This window comes from Solanum verrucosum, unplaced genomic scaffold, assembly GCF_900185275.1.
Source record: "Solanum verrucosum unplaced genomic scaffold, falcon-dt-bn FXZP01000107.1, whole genome shotgun sequence".
Taxonomy (NCBI): Eukaryota; Viridiplantae; Streptophyta; class Magnoliopsida; order Solanales; family Solanaceae; genus Solanum; species Solanum verrucosum.
In genome coordinates this window covers 86,484-107,840 of record NW_026020273.1, presented here as the reverse complement: position 1 = coordinate 107,840, position 21,357 = coordinate 86,484, and the positions used below count along the sequence as shown (strand labels likewise).

The window sequence follows — 21,357 nt, the reverse complement described above, 5'->3', positions numbered from 1 at the left end:
GGTGGGATGGAAAAGAAAGTGTTGGTTTATAACTACTCCCTGAAAGTTCTTGTTGGTCATCAAGAGAAGAAATATAACCTAATCCTGACCTTAAGTCACATTTAGAACATCGCAAGAACTAAACTCAGGACGGTCAATGAGTATGGCCTCTTCTCTCTCTATATCACTTCTGAGCCAATAAAGAGAATCACACCAATAAGTATATGGACTACCAAAGGATAAAAAATAGAAATTGTTTTTCAGTTGGATTTCATCGCTGCGATGAATATATCAAGCTAAGTATGCCTGAAGGTGTATAGAGTAACTATAATTCTATGGTTTTTGACCATAGGAAAGTGAAGTAAGAATTCAATTAACATAAAATCTAGTCTTGTTAAAAAAAATTGGAACAAAATAAAAACAACACATACGACGATGCTTGATTGACAAAGCAAATTTGGAATGGCAGATTTGCCAAACATCTTCCCCTAGTGATGATAAAATCTTTCATTTATAGGAGTTTATCACTTGAAAGAACATAAGGTTTTTAATCAAAATGCATATAGGAAACCATGCCTATTACGTCTATTACAATATTTAACTATGCCCTCAATCTCCCAGAAAGAACAAATTATGTCATGTTTGAAAGTAAAGTAATTATGATTGAAGATAGTGAAGGGAAGAAAACCAAGTCTATTACAAAGTTTCCTTTTCTTAACCTCCTCCTTCTCCTACTGCCTCTTCTTCTTCTGATGTATCTGGACATAGTTATATACAATATTTGCTTAAAGTAAAAAAGGAGACCTTGAATGTCAAACAAAGAAGTCACACAATATCTCTATGGAAATATCTGTTGACTCAGTTGAGGTGTTTTAAACATAAATTGAAAGGAATGGCTAATCCTGACCTTAAACCTCATTTAAGTCATCACAAGAACTAAAATTCAAAATTGAAGTTAAACCTACTTTTACCTTCGATGATAAATCTTCTGATGTTACCAACTTTTCAGCAATATACGCCTGCTGATTAGTCGCTACATAATTGGAGGGCGTCTTATGGACATAAGCTAATGTTGGGTGGAAGCAATACATGGGATAATCTACTGTGTCCAAAAGTGTAATAGTTTTGTACACATTGATGTTGGTATCATACTCGTATAGATCATGACACTATTTTGGGGGACGTCGTACCAGAAAAGACACTTCCTTGTTGTCGATCCATATTGGAAAGCCAATAATATGGCCATCCGGTCCTAAAAAAAAGTTGTCCAAAGTCTGGGAAACCCTCCAACAACTGCTTGCTCTGTCATAAGTGCCAATGACTATGTACTTTCTAAAAATGCATATATGAGTAAGTAAACCTTGTGCCCTCCCTAGGCATATATCACTACCACTGATATCCCTACTAGTGAAAATTTTGCCATAGCTGAGAACATAATGATCAATAAACTCGGGACGGTCAATGAGTATACCCTCTTCTTTCTTTCAATCAAGAGCTAGAACATTATAGTCACTTCTGAAAAATATAGAGAATCATGCCAATAAATAGGTGGATTACCGTAAGGTAAGGATATGAAACTATCCGTTCTATGTTAGATTTCACGCCAAAAACCAGATCGCTCTGATTAAAGTAAGTGAAATTTGTAGAACAAGTTGGAATTTTCAACCAAGTTACTTATGGTTATCAATTTTTATTGATCTGCATTAGGGTAATAAATAACTAGGCTTTTGTAACTCATTTTTAGAAGCATTTGGATATGGGATCAATTGACACTTGTCACGACACGAGTCTACACCCTGGACGTGGCTGACACTCAAGAACCATTAATGGTCCCCAAGTGAACCCTCATCTTGGCTGAGTACAAGTGGAAGACTAACTAAAGCATACAAAGCTTAAAAGCTGGATAAAAAAAATATGTTCAACTCACCATAAAATAGGCAACTTAAGTCTTTAAAACATTTAACAAAATAAATGAACAGACTTCTGAAACTATTGTCTATCTATAAAGCCTCTACTATTATAGAGGGATATCAGGACAAGACCCACGACATCTCAAAACTACTAACTGTAAGATAAAGGTGACGTCCTACGGAATATAAAAAGGCTAACAAAAGAAGACTGGAAAATCTCCTGACCTCAATGAAACGCCTATTGATGATCTTGAATACTAGTATCCACATCATGAAAAGATGCAGGCAAAATGGCTCATGACATAGAATGTATGAGTATATAAGGGGAATTCTAAAGCATAAACATAAGCTTGAACTGGTGGAAAAGAAACATAATTACCTCTTCTCAGTTCACTCAACTCAACTCAAAGAAACATAGTTCAACTCAACTCAGAGGAAATAGGGCTCAAATCAATGAGAATGTATTCAACTTAGTGAAATAAGGCTCAACTCAATAATAAGATATTCAAGTAAGTGAAATAAGGCTCAACTCATTAATAAGATACTCGACTCTGGGTAGTCATCTCTAGCGTAGTCAACTATGGATACTTAACTCAATATAAAGCAACAATACAGATGAAATATATGGAAATATTTTAAAACAGTAGAAAGCAACTCAATGTATTGAATATTTCAATAATAATTCGGTTTGTATACAAGGATACAATATAAACTATGTTTGTATATGAAAATACAAAATAAACTCTGACATATAAGAATACAAATTATCTCTGTGGGAGTTTCTCTAACCGACAACCATCACTATGAGCTATATCATGATACAACGTCTTGCCTCACGCTGCAATGGCCGTCCTATACCTTACCGGGGGTATAGAAACTAACTACTAAGTGGATCCACTAGTCTATGCTAAAAAGCACTAAGGAATCATCTAAAAAGTGGACCCTTTTCTACCCATGTTGGCTACACGGTTTATAGAGACTTTGAATAATCTGAACTCAAACTCGTCCCCAAATCGGTGCTCAATACTACTCCCAAAATGTAACTAGCTCATATGTTTAAAAGCATACCTCTTTTTGTGGTTTGAGATAATTATTCAAAAACTAGCTCAACGACTCTCTTGGAAATTGGTGTTTCCTCTCTTGCTTAAATGTGAAAAACATTTACTTTTTGGGAATACTTAGTTTCCATATACTCTTTTTAAGAAAATGAACTTCACTTTTAGTCCTACCCAACTTAGTCCTCAAGTCTTTAAAACAAGTTTTAAAACAATTTGCAAAAGGACTTCTTAGAATTGGATTCATGCTAAATTATGGAGGTGAACGACTCAATTCAAGGTTTTCAGTAACCATAGATAGAACTCAATACTCGGAACTCAAGAACTTCAATGATACTACTCATTTCACTAATGCTCGACTCAGAGGGTTCATGCGGAATTATGAGTATGAATTACTCAACTCAAGGACTCAAAGATACTTCCCATATGAAGACTGCTCGACTTATAGGGTTCATGAAGAGTTATGGGCCTGAACTACTAAACTCAAGGACTTTATTGGTAACATTTACTAATCCCATGATTAGCAATATAATCGCAAAAGGGTTATGAAATCAATACTCAAGACTTAGAACTTGAAGAGACTACTCCTCTCAAAGATACTAAAATTATGGAGTTCATGCGGAATTTATGGGCATGAACGACTCGAATCGAGGGACTCCACAACAATATGGAACACATTTATACGACTCATTTCATTCTCATACTTACTTTCTCAAAACATAGTTCAAATTGATAGTTGATCTAAAAGGATTCACATTTGAACTCAAAGACTTTCTTGAACTCTACTTATAACTCTCTCTTGAATGTGAATTATAAATTCAAGAGTTATGGTTCATGATATGAAGGATCTCGTGATGATAAAGTAGACACATGAATACATTCTCCTCATTCTCATACTCACTTGCTCGAGTCTTGAAACAAGTTATTAGAAATTGTAGAAGACTCCTCAAAAATACTCTAAGGGACTTTCGCAAAATGTTCGGAAGAACTCTAAAAACTTAACTCTTAGCTCTACCTTGAATTTGAATGATGATTCAAGGATATGATTTGTAAAAGCAAATATATTGTGATGATTAAAAGTGTTTTAGATAGTTAATCATGAGAAACAGTTAAAATAATTTGTCTAAGGAGTAAGTCCACGACGAGGAGATGCATTATAAAGTTTGTTCGCAAAATAAATATTGAGATAGTGGGGTCTGCATTCTCTTCACGACGTGGAATGTAAAGTTCACTCTGAAGGATCAGATCCGCGATGCGGACCTGGTACTTGTTTTCTGTCCGACTTTTTCTTCCTCATTTTTTAAACCCAATCCGCCTAGATTTGTTTTTTTTTTCTCAATTTCTCTTTAGATTCAGATACCCAACACATGTACTCAAGAATCTAATCAACCACAACTATAAAATCGACATAATTTCCTCAAGAACTCATCAATCTCATCATAATTCAAGAACGAAATCCAATATCAAGAACACAATTCAAGAACATCAAACCTTCAACTTTCTAGAACAAATTTAACGCTGAATTTAACATGATTGGCACGTGCGTGAACAAACCCAATGCTATGGAAGCCTACATACCTCTTAGGGATCAAACCCATTCCGAAAATCCGCAAGAAAACTCAAGAAGTTTGATGAACGCCTTTCTCATTTTTCTCTTCTTGAACTCTCAAATAATAACCTTGGAGTATATTAAAATTATAAAACTAAACCTAATCAGAATAGACCCCTAAACCTTACTTTAAACGAATTAAATCTTATTGGGTAAGGAAAAGACAGAAATACCCATCATATTTTCGGGTGACTATCCTTAATTGGACAACCTGACTTTAAAAAGTCATATCTCACTCTTCCGACCTTGAAACATAGCACACTTGGCGGCATTGGAAATATAATTCAATGACCTTTCATTTTATATCTTATGGGCCACTTAACTCATCAGTGAAAGTTGTGTTCATTTGAAGTTGTCCCAAAACATGGAAGAACTTAGAAATGACATGAATGAACTCTCTTTAGTTTTTCTTGGTACCCTGGGTGCTACATCTAGTGACCTTAACACTCAAGAAATTTTAAATTCATCGGTAAAATCCTACTGACAACGAAGGATAGTTGCAGTCTCAGATCAAAAAAAATTCTGGGGTGTTACATTATCTCACCCTTGGGATTCGTCCTCGAATGACGGCTGGATTGGGTATGAAACAAGGTTACTCTTATCATCTTTGCCATACCAACCAGAATTTTCCCGCATTACAATTCGGAACCAAATAAGGGCTTTCATTTAGCTATTTCCCATAGCAAAACCTCATCTTCTTCTTTCCTTTCATTAATAACCTTAGACGGAATTATCACACCATCATTATCACAAAAGGATCATTAACTTTATCTTTCTAACATCACTCTATTACTGAAAGAACCTCTGAAAATACATCTCCCATACTCTTTGGAACTCATTACTATCTTATTCTCGAACATTTAACTTGATTTGTCATCTCCCCCTTAGCTCTAAAGCTGATTGTCACACCCCGAATCTACCCTCACGACGCAAACATGGGACCTAGGATCACAAGTGACCCCAAGCTAACCCTATTGGCATATCATAAGCATACTAAAGATAAACTGAATAAAAAAATACTGTGCGGAAGCTAATCATGAGATAATCTAAAGTTATAGGGAATACCCATACTAAATCTGAATATATAAGTACTGAGAAGTTAACAACAACTCAAAAGTCAAAATTTAATTCTAATGATGATTCTAACTACGTCTGAAAAAAGCCTCTAACTTACTAGAAGTGTTGGGACATGCCCGAGCTAAATCTAGAAAAATTGAAACTAAAACTAAAAGCAAAGGAAGATAATTATGTAAATCGTCCTCGAAGAATAAGGACTCACCATTGATGCTGATGAACTGAAGATCATGAACCAATCTATGCATCATTTGGAAGCTGATAACCTAAACCAACATCACAAGAAAGATGTAGCGTAGAGTATGTGTCAGTACTTGAAAGGTACTGAGCATGTATGATAGAGAAAAGCTAAAGAATAACATAACTGAACCAAAGCATAATATCTTAGCAATGATTATAGATAAGCATGATACTAAACTGAGAATACAGATGAAACGACCCCAAAATGCCCGAAAATGTGCTTCGGAAACACCTATAATTGTAATTTCCATATCTCTCAAAATCCGTGCATGATTTCGGAAATTCGACTTCATATTCTTATTCAGGGGGTCAAATTGAGTAGGAAATGGGTCTAACCCGAATTTTAGAACAATCGCATCAAAATTTGAAAATCGCAAAAAATGCGATTTTCAGGGTCAAATTTAAAGGGGCATATCTCTTAGCACACAAGGAACTGGAAGGGCCACCACCTATTAAATTAAAGCCCTTTGAGTTAGCTTTCCAACGCACCTATTTTCACCTCATTCCGAGTTAGGATGAGGGAGTTATGACCATTTTCGTAAACCCTGTCTCGGCAGAATTGCAAATTCCAGTGAGCAAAGTTACTGTAGCGGCTGGAGACGTTTTTCTTTTATAAAAAGAGGATATGTCCCATACTTAGTTATAAATTTTTCTAGCTCCAAAACACTCAAAAACACTCTCTAAGTCCTCTCCAAAATTCCACCAAGATCTTCAACCAAATTCAAAGATCTCAAGCTCTAATTCCGGATTCAAGACTCAATCTCAAGCTTCAATTCTCCATTCCAATCTTCATCAAGGATTCTCCAAAATTGAGGTATGTGGGTTGATTGTGGAAACCTTCCTTTCCACAAGTCCAACCATTTATCCTCTATTTTACTTCAAGTTTATGGGTCCTTATGATCATTTATGAACTCTTGAATTATGGAATTACTACTACACATTCTATTATGGTCTATTTTTGCATATTATCATGAAATGGAATTATTATGTGATGTTTATGGTTTTCATGCTTCCATGATCAAATTATGAAGGTTGATATATATATGTATGTTGTTGGTGGGCTGATTTATATGTATTTCGGAATTGGTTGGACTTAGTACTCTTGAAAGACATAATTTTATCTACATGAACAATAGCCCACCATGTGTTTGATAAAATGTCATTTATAGAATTCTTAGGAAATGGAAGGTCCAATGTACATCCTAGGAGTCGGATGATTATATAATTATTGAAATGATGATGAAAGGGATACATGTATATGATTTCTCTATATAGTGTTGTGAGTTGACCAAGCCTAGTACGGGGGGTAGTAGGCCCGTATAACCGTATCGAGGGGTTGGTACCTTGGTTGCCTAGTACGGGGGGTAGTAGGCCTGTATAACCATATCGAGGGGTTTGTACCTTGGTCCCTAGCTCGGGGGGTGGTAGGCTCGGGTAACCACATTGAGGGGTTTGTACCTCTTTCGCCTCTCCAAGGGGGTGGTAGGCCTTGGAAATACTATATTGATGGTCACTCGCCACACATGTACTACGTCCCACTAAATATGATTTTTATGTAAGCGTCATTATATATATCATTTCATTAATGTGCTATCTATCTGGTATGATTATGCATTTTTCCTATGATGTCCATCTATTGTAGCATTGCATTGCATCCCATATACTTAGTACATTCAAACGTACTAATGCATACTCTATGCCTACATGATGTCACCATGTAGGGACCGGAGCACCGCTTGACCATCCTCCTCCGCGTGGCTAATACGATTTTCTATCGAGGTTATTGGTGAGTCCTCCATTCCGGGGACGTTGCTTATGATCTTTTGCTATGTATAAGACTTTTTTTTTTTTGTTATGTATTGACTATGAGGGTGAGCCCGGTAGTTTGTCTTGGCCCCCGCTAAGTACTCATGTTTAGAGGTGGTGTTGGACAAGTTGTGTATTATGCTTGAACTTGACTCATCTATGGTATTTATGTATCATTTCTTCTTCTTTTTCTTGCTCCCTTAGTCCCGATTTCCCCCTTGATTATGCTTATCGCTTATGGTCATTTTAATTGCTTCCGCGACCAAGGCTTGTTTGGGGTTCCTTCGGGTTCCCCATTCGCCGGTCACGTCTAGGCCCTAGGCTTGGGTCGTGACAACAGAACATGAACTAACTGAATGCAATGATCAGTTTTATAACATACTGAGACTAAAATCTGACTGTAACTGAGAACATGGTAAATGCAATAGAATCTGACTATAAGGGAGCTAACTGACATAAAACCACATGAGCTAAATGTGGAGTCCGATGTATACACCCTATCGAGAGGACCCAATATACCTTATAAGAGGTATAGAGGCATGACTGACGTGATCACTAAAATGATACTGAGGGGACTTACAACCTACAGGATACATAGTTCTGGGACTTGAGGGTGAATGACCCTAGTCCACTCGGTATTAAGCTACTCCCAATTGATTATGAAATTAATAATTTATGACTACATTTCTGTAATACTGGATAGCTCAAAATACTGACATACAAACTCTGAGAATGTAACAATTATGACTGATAATGTGACATTCGTAAAACTGAAGTGTGTGTATATATGAATAATATGTCCTAGCGTGTATAATTCATGAACTAAACGAATATATAAAACTAGGGTTTTGAATATCATACAAGAAACTAAGCAAAAATATGATAAATCTGATATGGATCATTCTAATAGCTAAAACCCAACAATTTCTAACATTCAAGAAACCTTAGGTCTAGATAATATTAAAGGAATCAAGATTCTGACTGAAATCTAGGGATCTAATGGGTGAAAGGAACCCACTAGTGAAAACCCACATACCAGATGATGAATTCCACGGGGAAATCTTTCGATTTCAGGGCAGAAACTGATGAAAACTTGTTCTATTCTTGGAGCTAGGGCTGGTCGACTTCTCCTATGATTTTTTGTCTAACTTTCTCTTGACTTAGGTGAATAATATATTAGGTTAGGTTCTAATTTTTTTACTAGGCTAATATTGACCAAAATCACATAGTTTTGGGGTTACACGACGTAGTTTAGGTGTCTAGCACATAGGGGAAAGACCAAACGACCCCCGACTTGAGGAACTGATGGGCTGACCACGACCACTATGACGGGTCGTTAAAGGGACCACGGACCATGGAGTCGGTCATGGTCCTTGGTCCAATAACTAATGGTTTTTGGGTCATCAACCACGAGGCCTAGCATGGCCTGTGTAAAGGTCCACGGACTGTAAAGGTCGACGTGATCCTACAGATGGGTAGGTGGCCTATTGGCTCAGGTCTACGGACACTCCCACGGTTTGTCATCAAGACCATGGCCCGTTAAGGGCTCCGTAGTCTGATGTCAGGCCTTAGGGATTCTTACTCCCCACCACGGGTGCCTACACGACCTGTGAGGTGGTCCACAACCTGTGAAGAGTCTCGTACTCCACCTTTGTTGGAGGGTGCTGAAGTCCACGGGAAGGTCAACGGACCATGGACCATATCACTGAACCCTATCATGGTTCACTGGTTTAGGTGTTTTCTACTGCATTTTCTAAGTTTGAGTTTCGAGGTGTTACACTGACACTTGAAAGTTATGGACCTATTCAATCATCTCTAAACTGGTCTACATCCTTTTTTACTATAATACTCAGGAGAATCTTATCTCATGACTATCAAACTCTCAATAAGCAGGTACTAAGACCTCTTTCTAAGGTGTTTCTCTTAACCTCTTCTAATCACATACCCTTTCAGTACACCTCTTAATGCTCTTGTTACTCTTTTGACTTAGCCACACTTCACTGTCCTCATTTAAATGTTAGTATCTCTCACTTGTACCACTCATATCTATTGTAGCTAATCACCTCAATTCCTCACCTACTCTATTTTACGTCTTCTCGATCAAATCTCGATACTAACATCATCACCCTGATATTTTAATTTTTTTGATCATGACACTAATCTCAAATTCAAGCTTAATGTTTATTACTAAACCTGAATATCAATATGATTGCTCGCCTACTATACTAACTCACCACTACTATGCACAATTTAAGAAACACTCGTCCACTAGGACCTTATGACAAGTAGTAAATCCTTACCTCTCAACTAGTTCTATCATCCTCTTAATACCATAAGGTTTCCCCCTTCAAAGTTCATAAGCCTAGCTTGGGTTTATCACCTCTTGAATACTCGGCAATCTGATTCCAGACATACACTTACTCTTCTTTAACATGATGACACATCGACATCAACTCTATTCCGGTTAACAATACACTCTAATTTATCTTGACTAGTAACTATTTATGTTCCTTCTATCATGAACTGTCTACACATTATTATTCCTTATATTACTCATAAGGAAACTCATCACTTTTAACTGACTGGGTACACGATTTCAAAAACATAATATGCCCCATCACTATATCCTTTCCTTAAATTACTGAACCTCTACATACATTCCACTAACTCTTGGAACTTTCACTATAACTTCTCATGATCTCGTAACTTAGGCTACCTCTTTGGGTGAAAATCTACCCAAGCTCAAAACATAGATACTCATAAGTATCTCACTTGAAACAAGGGTTAGGGAAAAGAGTACAACTCGCGTTTAGCTCAAATGCATGATTCATATGAATATGAAGGCATTACCCTAAAACTCAACACTTAAATCACTCATGAGCTTCTGTCAAGCCCTTCTGGAGTCTCATGACTTCCTCAATATTTTTGCTAATAATAACTTATCCATAAGAATCTTGAGCTTTACTTTTCAACCACCTCTAGTATGAGGGGTAGTCGAATGAATATGAGAAACACACGAGTATGAATAAATCTCTATGACATATCTCTATTGAACGATAAAGAGTATGAAAGATGGGAAACTTTTCTTAAATGTCTGAAGTCCCTCATTTGAAGAAGTGGGGCCCTCACAACCATATAAAAGATCCTACTTGACTAGGCTTAATAGACACCCTAGGACACTTGAAATTTATGCTCTGATACCAAGTTTGTCACGACCGAGCCTACACGCTGGACGTGGCCAGCACTCAAGAACTATTGTTGGTCCCCAAGTGAACCCTCATTCTAGTTGACTACAAACCGAAGACCAACTCAAGAATACAAAGTTTAAAAACTAAATAAAAATAATATATTCAACTCGCCATAAAATAGGCAACTTAAGAGTTTAAAATATTTAACAAAATAAATGAACAGACTTCGAAAACTCTATTGTCTATCTATGAAACCTCAACTATTACAAAAGGATATCGAGACAAGACCCACGACATCTCAAAAATACTAAATGTAAGATAAAGGTCAAGTCCTTTGGAATATAAGAAGGCTCACCAAAGCTGACTGGAACATCCCCTGACCTCAAAAAAATGCATGTTGATGATCCTGAATACATTACTCTGCATCATGAAAAGATGCAGGCCAAATGGCTCAGTACATGGAATGTAAGAGCATGTAAGGGGAATTCTAGAGCATAAACATAAGCTTTAACTGGTAGAAAAGAAACATACTTACCTCTTCTCAACTCACTCAACTCAGCTCAAAGAAACATAGTTCAACTCAACTCATAGGAAATAGGACTCAACTCAATGATAAGGTATTCAACGTAGTGAAATAAGGCACAACTCAATAATAAGATATTCAACTAAGTGAAACAAGGCTCAACTCATTAATAAGATACTCAACTCCGGGTACTCAACTATGGATACTCAACAGTGGATACTCAACTCAATATAAAGCAACAATACAAATGAAATATATGGAAAGCTTAAAACAATAGAAAGCAACTCAATGTATTGAAAATCCAATAATTACTCAGTTTGTATGAAAGTATACAATATAAATTTTGTTTGTATATGAAAATACAAAAGAAAATTTGTGTATATAAGAATACAAAATATCTCTGTGATAGTTTCTCTAACTAACAACCATCATTATGAACTTTGTGATGATACAACTCTTGCCTCACGCTGCAAGGGTCGTTTTATACTTGTCGGGGGTATAAAAACTAACTACTAGGTGGATCCACTAGTCTATGCTAAAAAGTATTAAGGAATCATCTAAAAAGTATGACCCTGTCACGCACCGAGCCTAAACCCTGGGAGGGACCGGCAATCGGAGACTATTGCTGGCCCCAAGCGAACCCTTGGCCTGGCTTTCTTAGCTCAGCGAAAACTTATCTCAAAAGCATAACTCAATGCAATGAAAGGTTATAAACAACCAACTGATAAATTATGGCCAAAAAGGCAACTTGAGTCCCAAAATAGAATATTTACATATATACATAGATGAGAGACTCAAACTAACTGACTGACTGACTGTCTATGAAGCCTCTATAACACTGAGATGGATGTTGGGACAGACCCCGCAACATCCTAACAAAACAAAACTAAGAACACAGAATAACCGAGTCCTCTGAAAAGCAAGGAGGCTCACCACTGACTCTGGAGTGCTCAGCTGGATCAACGGCGTGCTGGATGCTGATCCTGGGTACTTGCATCTGCTTCACAACAAGATGCAGGCCAACTGGCATCAGTACATGGAATGTACGAGTATGCGAGTTGGACCGCTAAACAACAACTTAAGCTTGGAAGGGATACAAAAGAGAACTTATCTTGGCTCTGTTCAACTCATGGATAACTGAACTCAATATAAATCAATGCGACACATGCAATATATATAAAGCTTGTCAAACTATTTAAAACATAACGTAAAAATCATATTTATAATATCATGAAAATACCATGCTTCCTCTCAAAGTCTACTTGTGCAATGCATGAATGATGTCCCATACCGCCATCCATTCTAAGCAGAACTTTTGGAGAAACCAAGGTCTTTCTACTGTTGGAATTCTCTAACCGATAACCACCACTACATGCTTAAGTAGTGATACAACGTTTTACCTCACGTTGCCCAAGGACCATCCTATACCTTGCCGTGATATAGGAAGCTAACTTTAACTTTTGCTTAATGGATCCACTAGCTTAACTTTTGTGATCATCTAAAAGTATGACCTGTTAAATCCCATGTTGGCTACATGGTTCTTATGGAGAGTTGAGTTAATATGAACTCGTGTCCCCAATTAGGTGCTCAAGACTACTCCCAAAAATACTTTAGCTCATTAGTGTTTTAAACACATCTTTCTTTAGTTGAGATAATTACCAAAACTTAGCCCAAACGCTCTTGAAGACTCTTTCTAAAAAGAACATCTCAAAACCATATTTTAATATGATCATTGATGACTAGGGATATTCATACTGCTTAAACATTGATGGTATATCTAGAGACCATACTGTTTAAACATTGATGACATACTCGATTTGTCATACTAATCATGTTTTAGAAACTCTTTTGCAAAAGCTCATCTTTTCTCAAAAAGAGATAGTACTCAAACTTCTCAAAACTCTTTTGGAAATCTCAGTTTCCTCTCTTTTTTAAATTTGAAAACATTTATAAACTTCTTTGGGAATACTTAGTTCCCTAATAACTTTTGAGAAATACACTTGACTCTTACTCTTGGCTTAACTTGAAACTCTATACTTAACTTGGAACTTGAGCCTTAGAATGAAGTTAAAACATTCAAAGAAGACTCTTGGAAAACCTTAAAGACTTTCTTTGACTCCCTTCTTGAACTTCTAGACTAAACTCTTGACTCTTGACTTAACTCGTAACTCTTGACACTTTACTTGACTTGAAACTTGAACCTTAAAACGAAGGTAAAACGTTTAATAACAACTCTTTAAAAGCTTTAGAGACTTGCTTGGACTTACTTCTTAACTTCTAAGCTTGACTTCAAACTTCACTTGACTTCTAACTTCACTTGACTTGGAAACTAACTCTCCTTGAATTGGAATTATGAATTCAAGGTGTTTGATCACATGTTATGGATGAGTTCTTGACATTTAAACGTACCTTGGAGTGTCAGAAACAACTATGAAACATAGGTATAATACCTAGGAACATTCATGAGACAGTGGGGAAGGAATGAGAAAAATTGGCGTCCTTGGCGCTCTGCAAGGCACGGGGCGCCAGCCCTTGGAGCTCAGAGGATCTGCTGGGGCGCACTGCTAGGCGCGGCGCCCCATTGGGGAAAATTCAGAGCCCTTGTTGGGGCGTGCTGGCTGGCGCGACGCCCCAGCCCCTTTTTCCCCGAAATTCAACTTTCCTCTCTTGTTTCTCCATCTCTAAACCACCCTAACTTCAAGGGTTTCAACTCCAACACTAAGGATCATAAAATCCCTCAACAAACAAGAGATTCAACTCAAAAAAACACAATCAAATCATGTACTAAACCAATAAGAACTTCCAACAACACAACCAATAACTTCAACAACACAAACCAACAACACCAACAACACAACCCAACAACTTCAACAACATGACCAATCTTTTCTCAAAAATAAAACGAGTTTGGTGTGTGGGGGAAAGGATCAACCCATCACTAAGAACTCACATACCTAATAGGGATCACCCCCGATGAAATCCACGATGATCTCCTTGCTTGATCTTCCATTTCTCCTCTTCTTCCCCTCTTCTTTCTCTCTTATCTCCCAAGCCCTAACTCTCACTCTTACCCTCACTCTTTAAAATGGGACAAAATGATCCAAACATCAGTCTAACACCTCAATATAACCCAAAGAAATGATTAGGGAAAAGACCAACATACCCTTAAAATTTCTGGAAGGATCCCCTGCCAACTGCCCAACTTTCAAAGGACATAACTCGCTCATACGAACTCGGAATCGAGCAAACTCGGCGGAGTTATAACTGCTCAAAGTTGGCCAAAAACTCACTTTTTCCCACACTTAACCAAATTTCCAGATTTTTGAATTCCTTCCAACAATAAATAAATTCCAATTCTAAGCCTTTTCAAAGTTATTACAAATTGTCGGATGTTACAATATCTCCCCCTTGGGAACATTCGTCCTCGAATGAGATTACTCTTACTAGCTAAGGTGTAACATCAACTTAAACACCCAACAAGCAACCATGCAAACAACAACAACACGCTCACTAAAACTTAAAGAACACTAAGAAGGAAATTAGTAGCTTGATCTACATTTCCTCCGAATTCGAAAAGATATGGATATCTCTTCTTCAACAGACTGGTTCCTCCAAAGGACCTTGACTAATGCTACACCTTTCGTTCTCAATATACGAACTTGGCGATCTAAAACCTGAACAGAAATCTCCTCATGACTCTTTTCATGATTGAAACTTTCAAATATACCAAATCCTCTACTTCGAACTCTAACGCCTTTCTCCTAACATCAAAGTAGGATTCTTGACGACTCTGTGCCGTTTTCAACCTCTCTTAAATCACTTTCACCTTCTCTATAGCTTGATGAACTAACTTTGGTTCTATCAACCCTGCTTCCGTAGCTTCAAACCATCCGAACAAGAGATCTACATCCCCTCCCATAAAGAGCCTCATAACGAGTCATCTGGGTGCTAGAATGGTAACTATCGTTGTAAGCAACTCCATTCAAGATAGGTAATCATCTCAATTATCTTTGAAATCAATTGCACAATCCACCTTGATACCTCAAAACACCATCTCCCCTTTGTTCAAAATCTATCACTGCTTATGAACATTTTACCTGTAATCCCAGCAAAATAAGGTTTGAGTCCTTCTCACCTTCTACTTCTGACACTACTGATAACTGATAACTCGGCCCCGCTCTCCACTTCTATTCCTCCTTCTGTGGAATCTATAAGTCTGACTCCCAAGCGTGCAAGTCTGTGCACATCTTTTGCTAACTCTCTCTTTCCTTCTTCAATATGGGCAGTGCTACCCATAGACAACTTGCTTAAGTAATCAGTAACAACATTAACCTTACCAGGGTGATAAAGAGAACTCATGTCATAACCCGTGAGTGCTTTAACCAGTCTCTCTCTATCTGAGACTAAGCTCATTTTAAGCAAACACACCCACATGAACATCATACAACAATGATGCCGTATCTTCGAAGCAAAACTACAACAACCAACTCTAGTTCATCACATTACACCCGATTCGCCTAAACTCGACTATTGATCTCAAATCCATTTTAGATTCAGATACTCAGTATGTACTCAAGAACAAAATATCATAACTTGGGGGGGGGGTAGTCAACTCCTCTTTCCATTCCTAAAAGTCTTCCTCACAAGCTTCGAACCGTTGAAAATTCGTTGTTTTTCCAAGTCAACTTGGTCAAATAAAACTCTTATCTACTAGATCCCTTTAACCGCTCTTTCAAATCGTTCAACTCTGCTAGTGCCATTCTATAAGGCAAAAAAGAGATAGGACAAATATATGGAATGATGTCTATGCCGAAAGCTATTTCTCTCACAGGAGGAGTGCCGGGTAGATCATCAAGAAAAACTTCTGGAAACTCTTACTATAGAAACTGACTGAAAAAGAGGTATCTCAACACTAGAGTCATTAACTCAGACTAAGTGATAGATACAACCCTTCGAAACTAACTTTCTCGCCTTTAGGTACGAAAAGAAACTACCCCTAGGCACTGCTGAACTACTACTCCACTCTATGACTGGCTCACTAGGTTGCTCAGGTATAACATCAAAGTTCATAGCAACATAAGGAATTTCAAAAGATAAACTCGCTATAGGTCTAGCAAAGCAGAAATAGCAAAGTCAAAGACTCGAATCATACCAGTGACAACATCTGGCGAATCCTCTTGCCTTTGGCGACTGTTGATTGCATAGAGGTGGTTTGCTCCTCCGCTAGTACTAGAAGTAGCTCCTCTAGGTACTATCATGTCTAGGGGAGCAACTGATGAATATTGGGCCCTCTTGCCCAAATTTCCACTACCTTGCCTTCTCTTAGGGCACTCCTTCATAAAGTGACCCTCTTGTCCACACTTAAAACAACTTGTCTGGCCATCACGACACTTACCTAGGTGGGTTCTACCACACCTAGCACATGCAGGAGCCTTACTACCCCTTGGTTTCATAATTCCTTAAGGATAGGTAGGTCTAGCCCTGAAATTATAGGAATTTATTTTGTACCCATCTTTGTTCTCAGGTGCAAGTGCACTAGCAGATGGTGAAGTAGGTCCCGTCTATTTCTGTGGGAGGGATGACTGGTTAGCATCATTATTTTGCTGCCTGAACTCGTCCCCTACTATCTTAGCCCTTTTATCCTTAAACTCTTTTCTATCCTTCAACTTATCCTTCTCAACTTGTTGTAAATGGATCATAAATCTTGCTAGATCAACATCCCCTATCCGCATAGCAGCCTTGCCTTCCTTGCTTGACTGACGAGACAACCCAGCAACATATAAACTCATCCTACTCCTCATGTCGGCAACCATCTCCGAAGCATAGCGGGAAAGTTGTGTGAACCTCAGAATGTACTCATGAACAATCATAGACTCCGGATTAAGGGTGAGAAACTCTTTTATCTTTACCTCTCGTAACTCACGAGGAAATAAACGCCCCATGAGAGCACTCTCAAACACAACCCAACTCACTACTGGCGCATCCTTAGCCCTATTCTGTTTCCATTGGTCAAACCAGATTCTAGCGACACCCTTCAATTGATACGCAACTAGTTCCACTCTCTCTGACTCACCAATATGCATCACATCAAATACCCTTTTAAGCTCCTCAATAAAGTTCTCCGGATTCTCAGTGACACTTGAACCTGTGAAGCTTGGTGGGTTCATCCTTAAGAGTTCACGGATTCTTGAAGTATCAACCACTTCGTGTCGATTATCTCTCTACCCAACATGATAGGTTGCAACTTGACTTAACATCCGGATAGCTTCATGAAAATCAGCATATTTGATCTCTTCTTGGGTTTGCACTTCTTGGGCACTTGGTAACTCTTGTTCCTTAACACTCCTCATAGCTGGACGAACTCTGACAGCTCTTCGTTGAGGCATGATACTCTGAAACACGCACAAGCATGAATTAGAAAGAAACTCTTTAGAGATAAACACTAACTAATTAGATGAGTGTGAAAGAAGTGAGAAATATTCCTAAATGTTGTAGACTCCCAATTATAAATGTGGCACGCTTCACACCGATAACTAGGACTCTACATACACGGCTTCATAGATTCTCTAGGACTCTGGAACTGGCTCTGATACCAAGTTTGTCACCCCCCGAACCTATACCCTGGGCGGGACCGGCACTCAGAGACCATTGCTGGCCCCAAGCGAACCCTTGGCCTGACTTTCTTAACTCAGCGGAAATTTATCTCAAAAGCATAACTCAATGCAACGAAAGGTTATAAACAACCAACTGATAAAATGTGGCCAAAAAGGCAACTTGAGTCCAAAAATAGAATATTTACATATATACATAGATAAGAGACTCAAACTAACTGACTGACTGATGGTCTATGTAGCCTCTATAACTCTGAGATGGATGTTGGGACAAATCCCGCAACATCCTAACAAAATAAAACTAAGAACACAAAATAACCGAGTCCTCCGGAAAGCAAGGAGGCTCACCACTAACTCTGGAGTGCCCAGCTGGATCAACGGTGTGCTGGATGCTGATCCTGGATACATGCGTCTGCATCATAAAACAATGCAGGCCAACTGGCATCAGTACATAAAATGTACGAGTATGCGAGCTGGACCGCTAAACAACAACTTAAGCTTGGAAGGGATACAAAAGAGAACTTACCTTGGCTCTGTTCAACTCATGAAGAACTCAACTCAATATAAAGCAATGAGACACATGCAATATATATAAAGCTTGTAAAACTATTTAAAACATGACGTAAAAATCATATTTATAATATCATGAAAATACCATGCTTCCTCTCAAAGTGTACTTGTGCAATGCATGAATGATGTCCCATACCGCTATCCATACTAAGCAGAACTTTTCGAGGAACCAAGCTCTTTCTACTATTGGAGTTCTCTAACCGATAACCACCACTACATGCTTAAGTAGTGATACAACGTTTTACCTCACGTTGCCTAAGGACCATCCTATACCTTGCTGTGATATAGGAAGCTAACTTTAACTTTTGCTTAATGGATCCACTAGCTTAACTTTTGTGATCATCTAAAAAGTATGACCTGTTAAATCCCATGTTGGCTACATGGTTCTTATGGAGAGTTGAGTTAATATGAACTCGTGTCCCCAATTAGGTGCTCAAGACTACTCCCAAAAATACTTTAGCTCATTAGTGTTTTAAACACATCTTTCTTTAGTTGAGATAATTACCAAAACTTAGCCCAAACACTCTTGAAGACTCTTTCTAAAAAGAACATCTCAAAACCATATTTTAATATGATCATTGATGACTAGGGATATTCATACTGCTCAAACATTGATGGTATATCTAGAGACCATACTGTTTAAACATTGATGACATACTCGATTTGTCATACTAATCATGTTTTAGAAACTCTTTCGCAAAAACTCATCTTTTCTCAAAAAGAGATAGTACTCAAACCTCTCAAAACTCTTGGAAATCTCAGTTTCCTCTCTTTTTTAAATTTGAAAACATTTATAAACTTCTTTGGGAATACTTAGTTCCCTAATAACTTTTGAGAAATGCACTTGACTCTTACTTTTGGCTTAACTTGAAACTCTATACTTAACTTGGAACTTGAACCTTAGATGAGGTTAAAACGTTCAAAGAAGACTCTTGGAAAACCTTAAAGACTTTCTTTGAGTCCCTTCTTGAACTTCTAGACTCAACTCTTGACTCTTGACTTAACTCGTAACTCTTGACTCTTTACTTGACTTGAAACTTGAACCTTAAAACGAAGGTAAAATGTTTAATAACGACTCTTGAAAAGCTTTAGAGACTTGCTTGGACATACTTCTTAACTTCTAAGCTTGACTTCAAACTTCACTTTACTTCTAACTTTACTTGACTTGAAAACTAACTCTCATTGAATTGGAATTATGAATTCAAGGTGTTTGATCACATGTTATGGACGAGCTCTTGATGTTTAAACGTACCTTGGAGTGTCGGAAACAGCTATGAAACATAGGTATAATACCTAGGAACATGCATGAGAAAGTGGGGAAGGAATGGGAAAAACTTGGCGTCCTTGGTGCTCTGCAAGGCCTGCTGGGGCGCGCTGGCTAGCGCGACGCCCCCACCCCTTGTTCCCTCAAATTTGACTTTCCTCTCTTGTTTCTCCATCTCTAAACCACCCTAACTTCAAGGGTTTCAACTCCAACACTAAGGATCATAAAGTCCCTCAACAAACAAGAGATTCAACTCAAAATCACAATCAAATCATGTACTAAACCAACAAGAACTTCCAACAACACAACCAACTACTTCAACAACACAAACCAACAACACCAACAACATAACCCAACAACTTCAACAACATGACCAATCTTTTCTCAAAAATAAAACGAGTTTGGTGTGTGGGGGAAAGGATCAACCCATCACTAAGAACTCACATACCTAATAGGGATCACCCCCGACGAAATCCACGATCAACTCCTTGCTTGATCTTCCCTTTCTCTTTTTCTTCTCCTGTTCTTTCTCTTTTATCTCCCAAACCCTAACTCTCACTCTTACTCTCACTCTTTAAAATGAGACAAAATGATCCAAACATCAGTCTAACACCTCAATATAACCCAAAGAAATGATTAGGGAAAAGTCCAACATACCCTTAAAATTTCCGGACGGATCCCCTGCCAACTACCCAACTTTCAAAGGGCATAACTCGCTCATACGAACTTGGAATCGAGCAAACTCGACGGAGTTGGAAAGATCATTCCAAGGGCTTTCCAAACATAACTGGAACTACTCCTAACTCATCCTGAGCTAGGAGTTATAACTGCTCAAAGTTATTCCAATTCTAAGCCTCTTCATAGTTATTACAAATTGTCGGATGTTACAGACCCCTTTCTACCCATGTTGGCTACACAGTTTATAGAGACTTTGAATTATCTGAACTCAAACTCGTCCCCAAATCGGTGCTTAATACTACTCCCAAAATGTAACTAGTTCATATGTTTAAAAGCATAGCTCTTTCTGTGGTTTGAGATAATTACTCAAAAACTAGCTCAAAGGGTCTCTTGGAAATCGGTGTTTCCTCTATTTCTTAAATGTGAAAACATTTACTCTTTGGTAATACTAAGTTCCCATATACTCTTGTGAAGAAAAAAAGAACTTCACTTTTACCCTTACTCAACTCAGTGCTCAAGTCTTTAAAATAAGTTTAAAAACAATTTGTAAAAATACTTCTTAAAATAGGGTGATGCCGAATTATGGACGTGAACAACCTAATACAAGGATTTCAATAACCATAGATAGAACTCAATTCTCAGAACTCAAGAATTTCGATGATACTACTCATATCAAGAATTCTGGACTTTGAGGGTTCATGCGGAATTATGAGCATGAACTACTCAACTCAAGAACTCAATAATACTTTTAATCTCAAGAGTGCTCTACTTATAGGGTTCATGTTGAGTTATGGCATGAACTACACAACTCAAGGACTTCATCGGTAACATGTAATAGACCCATTATTAG

At 37.9% G+C, this 21,357-nt stretch overlaps 2 pseudogenes; both read right to left on the bottom strand.

Moving 5' to 3' along the window:
* Positions 1–693: 693 nt before the first annotated feature.
* On the bottom strand, positions 694–15,797 carry LOC125833793 (uncharacterized; annotated as a pseudogene).
* Positions 15,798–16,087: 290 nt separating this feature from the next.
* LOC125833792 (uncharacterized) lies at positions 16,088–17,770 on the bottom strand (annotated as a pseudogene).
* Positions 17,771–21,357: the final 3,587 nt, after the last annotated feature.